The sequence below is a fragment of the Ostrea edulis genome, chromosome 9 (assembly GCF_947568905.1).
Source record: "Ostrea edulis chromosome 9, xbOstEdul1.1, whole genome shotgun sequence".
Lineage (NCBI taxonomy): Eukaryota > Metazoa > Mollusca > Bivalvia > Ostreida > Ostreidae > Ostrea > Ostrea edulis.
In genome coordinates, this window is record NC_079172.1 from 51,400,266 (window position 1) to 51,407,120 (window position 6,855).

Here is a 6,855-nt window from a genome sequence, read left to right on the forward strand (position 1 = left end):
ATTTAGGTAGTTAGTTGCACCGGTCAGAATGGCTGTAATACATGTAAGTGAAAGTGCTGATGGTTTTCAGTTACGTGGAACTATTATGGGCTTAGTTTATGAATTGGGGTAGAAATTCAACTTAGAAATGATATCTAATGATGCACATTCTATGTAATAGTTTGTTGCAATGCTCAACACTCTGTTTAGTGGTATAACAGTAGTGCCACAATATAACTGAAAAATTGTTGAGTGTGGCGGAAAATCATATGCCCAAGCGATAAAATTGCCTTTGGATCTGAACACGATAGAATAAATGATCTGTTATCATCTTATTTTTCGAATTGTGAATGTGGTCAAAATGCATATTGGTGAAGTTAAACGGTGAATTTTTTGTTAGATACCATTTTGGTATATTATTTGTCATCTATATATATTTAGTAAATAATGATTTTATAATGATGTGACATCCACGCGACATTTCAACTTAACATGAAAAAATACATAAAATAAAACAATACGGGAGTATAAAGTTAAATGGAACATGGGGTCATACACAAGAGAGAGAGAGAGAGAGAGAGAGAGAGAGAGAGAGAGAGAGAGAGAGAGAGAGAGATCAATGTTATACCACTAAATTGATCATATCCATTTCAGGTGTCCGCCAAACTCTGTGTGCCCTCGGTGGACAAGCATGTACGATCCCTTCTTCAGGTAACCCCGGGGCGTCTACCTTATGTACCGGAACAGCCAACGGCGTCTGTATGCTTGACACCCTTACCGTTGAAGGTAGCCCCGTCAAATCTGTCTCTTCCACAGGAGTATGTGTCTGTTACTATGGATACAGTGGACCTGCGTGTGCCAGTATGATAATTTACTTTATGGATATTAATCTCTCTCTCTCTCTCTCTCTCTCTCTCTCTCTCTCTCTCTCTTAACGTAACTCCATACTCGCATTATTATCTGATAAAAGTGTAAAATGTGTATTATGTCAATTTACTAGAGTTAAAACTAAGAAATTATAAATTATCAATTAGAATATATGGGTCATCACACTTACACCAAATCACAGCGAAATTTGGACTGAAGAATCTCTTATTTGCAAACAAAAAACTTTTTTTATCATTCTAAAAAAATCACAAAAAATTCATATAAAATAAATGAGAGCTTGTATCACCCTTTCAATGGTGAAATCATACTTCATAAGAGGTGTTTTAATGAGCCATTAAATAACAGTTTAGTGTAATGAACTACTTTAACAAAATTTTTGTTTTACAATAACCATTGGAAAAGACTCCAGCAAATTTTATGGTAATATCATGCATAAATCTAAATAAATCATTGATTTCGCAATATCTTATGACGTCACAGAAAGATGGAACTACTTTAATAGCTATTATTCCTAACGACAGCTGCAGATTCACCAACAACCTCATCAACCTCAACCTCACCCAACACATCTAACGCCCTTGGGGCTCTGGCGCTAGGGGGTATTGGCGCTTATTTATTGAGTCAGCTCGGAGGTGGTGGATCACAAACCGCACTAGGCATTGGTGCATGACCGGAAGCAGCCCAAGGCACCTTTTACTTTCGACAATCCGTGAACCCGGGATTCGGCAAATAAAGAGTTTGTGAACTGTTGAAGACGCACGTGAAATGGATTAAAATGGCTGGTAGAAAGTTAATATTGTTTGTCGTTAGATTTTGTGATTCCATTTTTATTTGTATAAATTTTAAGTTTGAAATTATTGCTAATCAAAGTAAGTTGTAGCAAATGTAGACAAAGGAAAACAAATCCTGTTTGTTTTAACGAATGGAAGTGTAGAATGAAATATCAAAGGGCAATATGAAACCTCTGATTACGGCTTTGTGTAGTCCTTAATGAAGAGTGCATCCATGATCTGATGTATGTGATTTCATTTATTAATAGTATGATTATATAATAAAGAAAATATGAAAAGTATGCTGGTGTAAAGTGTTGCAGTTCATACAGTACAAGCAGTTCATACAGTACAAGCGGTTCATACAGTACAAGCGGTTCATACAGTACAAGCGGTTCATACAGTACAAGCGGTTCATACAGTACAAGCGGTTCATACAGTACAAGCGGTTCATACAGTACAAGCAGTCCATACAGTACAAGCATTGTGCATCTATTTAGCGTGTTCCCGTGGCGGGAAAAATCTAGCGCGGTAATCTAGAGGTAACGCAGGTAACACGTCGCGGTAACATTTGTTGAAATCAAAGTACTGATAGACGGTAACGTGGGTTGGGAAAAGCTTAGCTAAGGTGACCTGAAAACAGGAATTGCCTGAATGAGCAATCCTTATTGGTGATTGATTTTGTAATGATAATTCAGTAATGGTAAAACAAGATAAACGAGTTCATAGAGAGTTTATTAAATCCAAAAGAAGAAACATGTACATATACACTGTAGTTTGAAAAAGCATGTCCCCAAATTGAATTAAGGTCATGCCTTGTAAATGAACAAGTTGTTTTCCCATGAGAGAATAAATGGATCATGAAATTCATATCCATACACTGTTTTCCTCTTGATTCTAAGGGAACATATTTCAGAACTTTGAGAACTACCACCTTGTAGAATGGAAAATGGTGTATTATACAACCTGCCAATGGGTCAAATGTTGCTTGACGTATTTCATACCAATTGTTTGGCCGTACTTTACACACTGAATTTTGAGTGTGGATCACTCCGTTTACCTTATCAAGATATAAGGCTCACGGAAGATGTGACCGGTCGACAAAGCATTATTACTCCTCCTGGGCACCTGGTCCTACATCTGGTATAGCCAGGGTCCGTGTTTGTCCAACTCTTAATTTATATCATAAAAGTTGTGAGATTGATCATTGTTCATTATCTTCACCTTTTCATTAAAGTCTGTGACCTATCCATTTTGAAATAACCATTACTTCTATCATGCTGTGTCATTAAAAAAGGAATATTACGGTTGAAGAGACATATGTTATTTTTCTTATTACAGGTCAAAATAATGAAAGTTTTTTAATTTCATGATATGATTACCTGATAATAAGTAGGGTTTTATTGTGTACCGGTATTATAGATTGGACAAGAGAATACAACATATCGTATCTACTGTTTTTCAAAATATATTTCAAATAAGTCACTCATCATGTGCTTAGAATATTCTCATATGGATCCTTATATATTTCTTTACACTAAAAGCGGTTATACAATGTAATTTTATTAGGTTTCTTTTGTTTTTGTATAAAATGAATGTTTTTATAAGTCATTAATATATATTTCTATGCCATTGAGATATTCCGAGAAAAAAGATTGCCATCACTTTCACAACTTATGCCCCTTTACGAGATATCTCAAATATGCCTCATATGTTTGAAATAATTCTCAATTTTCAATTAATCTCATATAACAAAAAACTATCGTATATTTTAATTGCTGAAGTATCACAGTTCTCAGTGATAAAATCTTATACATCATTAATGAAATGCTCAAGTTTTCAGAAGTTAGACTTCTGGGTGTTAGTCGTGTTTGTCCCAGTATATTTTCTTTTTCAAATCATCTCAAATACACATGTAATGTCGACTTCTCAATCATCTAACATCTCAGTCATGTAATCTCAATAAAGAGTTATAGAGCTCTCAAGAGCTCTCATATGTTCAAATGTTCTAATTTTAAAATATTTCTCATGTTCAAAAATTTGTAAATAGTTCTCATATTTTTTAATATTTCTCAAATTGTTCTAATTTGTTTAAAATTTTCATTGCTAAAGTCTCTTGTTATAGAGAAAAATCACAACTGCTAAAAAATAAATAATCTTAAATATAAAAGTAATGGAATGTTCTCAAGATATCTCGACTCGAAGTATATTGTATTTTAGTCGTGTATGTTCCTGACTTCCTGCATTTTCATCTTATTTTCTCTCATTTCTAACCCCGTGTGGACCCGGGTGTGAAAAGAATAGGTCCTCGGCACCCCCTTTGCCTGTCGTAAGAGGCGACAAAATGGCTAGGGGTAACCAGTTTGCCGTGGGTTGCAAGGGACGGAGAGAGGGATCCTGGTGGCTGAGGTTTACAGACACTGGGGTTTATAGTGTCTGTTGATCAACACTCCACTTTGGCCCCGACTTCTGCTAGACGAGATGTTAAGTTTGACCCGACTTGATCAATCGGCTGGTCATACCGAGCTGATATCTTCATGACATAGTATTGATGTACGTGCAATACCCTTATAATTAACTTTCCTGTTTTTGCAATTTTCCAATACGCCAACATTTTCATGTCGATAGGTATATATACATCAAGCGTTGGCTCAGGATCAATCAGGTAAATTTTATCTGAGTATAGATTCTTTGTATCCTTAGGGTCAATCAGGTAAATTTTGTCTGAGTATAGATTCTTTGTATCCTCTTGTTGTCAGTCTTACAGGAAGTCCATTTGACTTGACATCGCCCATGTTGGCGCTCCTAGGGAGCAAGGAATCTGAAATATTATTCATTCTACTATGGCTACTTAAAAAAAACCCACAATGTCTCTCAACAGCTTTAGAGACCACTATAAATGATGAGCAGATTACCCCTGTTACCGAGCACTGGCCCCGTTTTATCACACTTGAAGCAGAAATATCAGACGAGCAGACAAAAACTTTAACAAAGGTCTCGCCTTTTGTTATACAAAAACGTCTACAAGGAATAATTGGAACTCCAAAATCCGTCAAAAAGTTGAAATCTGAAGCTCTTTTTAACAAAGAGCATGTCGTCTCTATATTTTTTCATTTAGAAAAAGCATATGATACCACAATTATGGAAATACGGTATCTTAAAAGATCTTCATAATATAGGCCTTAAAGGGCATTTACCAAACTTCATCAAGATGTTTTTAAGTGATAGACATTTCAATGTTCGCCTAGGATCTACATTTTCAGACAATTTCGAACAAGAAATGGGCGTGCCACAAGGAAGCATTTTATCGGTTGCATTATTTAGTCTAAAAATAAACAGTCTAGCTGATGTTCTTAAAAACGACTTCCATGGAAGTTTATATGTCGATGACTTTGTTCTCTGTTATAAATCTAAAAACATGAACTCCATTGAGCGAAAACTACAGTTATGTCTAAACAAAATCAATCCAAAATTGGGCTGATGTAATGGTTTTAAATTTTCCAAAACTAAAACTGCATGCATACATTTCTGTTCTAAGTGAAAACACCACGATGATCCTCAATTGCAATAAGATGGTACTCCAATTAAAGTTGTAAAAGAGTTAAAGTTTGTAGGTGTCATTTTTATAATAAACTTTCTTTTATTCCTCATATAGCAATGTTCAAAGAGAAATGTACAAAAGCTCTTGATAAAATTAAAGTTGTTGCAAACACAAAATAGGGAGCAGATAAAAATACTCTTCTACATCTGTATCGCTCTCTAATCCGGTCTAAACTAGACTACGGCTGTATAGTATATGGTGATGCAAGAACTGCGTTTTCCATCCGCAGTTTGAACATTTATATAAAAAAACAAGAAGTGCATAAAATCAATCGGTATACAAGTTAAAAAACATATACGTGATTCTAACTTACCATTGGACATCGTAAAAACCCCATCACCTTCTGAAAAAACCACCATGGAAACTACTAAAACACAGAGTAGACACATCACTTTCTGAATATAAAACATCTGCAACAAATTCCGCCATTTTCAAGGAAAAATTATCCGAAATAAAACAATCCAAACATACTACAACTGATAACTATACAGATGGTTCAAAAGACCAAAATAAAGTCGCTGCTGCTGCAGTAATCACAAACGACGTTTTCTCTGCACGACTTCCAAATGAAGCAACAATTTATACCGCCGAAGCAAAGGCTATTCAGCTTGCGTTTGAATACATACAAACTTCTAATGACAAACATTTTACTATATTCTCAGACTCCCTATCATGTCTTCAGTCAATAAACAACATGAATATTGATCATCCATATATTTTAGATATCTTACACCAGTACTATCTTTTAACTAAACAAGGTAAAATAGGTGAGTTCTGCTGGATCCCAAGTCACATTGGTATCCATGGCAACACCAAAGCGGACAGAGCGGCCAAAAATGCACTTCAAGGTGATACTGTACACTTCAAAATTCCCTACACTGATTTTAAATATTTCATAAAACTATATGTAAATTCTGTTTGGCAAATCTATTGGGATTTTTGTGACACAAGTAAACTTTATTCTATACAAAACAAAGTAAACAATTCGTGTAACATCGTAATGAAACGCCAAGACGAAGTGATTATTTCAAGAATACGCATCGGACATTCAATATTGACCCATTATTGCCTATTAAACAGAGAACTTCAGCCTGAATGCATATCTTGTGACTGTACATTAACTATACACCACATTCTTTTAGAATGTAGTGATTTTACGCCCATACGAAATAGACTTTTTAATAGTGTGCAATCAATGAAAGAACTTTTTACAAATATCGACAATCATTATATTATACAATATTTACAAGAATGCGACTTTTTTGCAGAAAAATTTGAAAACTTTTATAATACAACTGTTTATATACACGAATTGGGTTTTTTTTTTTTTTTTTTTTGGTTTTTTTTTAACCTGTTTATATACATGTATTTGTAACTTTAATGTCCGTCGGATGGGGTGTTAAAGGGTGTCCCGTGTCAAGGATCACAACCCCCTTCAATCGTAACTGCTCGGCTATTTCCGTAACCGCAAATGAACTTCGTATGTGGATCGACGTCATCAGATTTGGTTGTTACGCATACATAAACGTAACTTTGACGTCACAGTCGTACGTTACACTATGAAACGTGAACTTTCAAATGCATCTAAGATATTATACACATCTAAGGTATATGTAC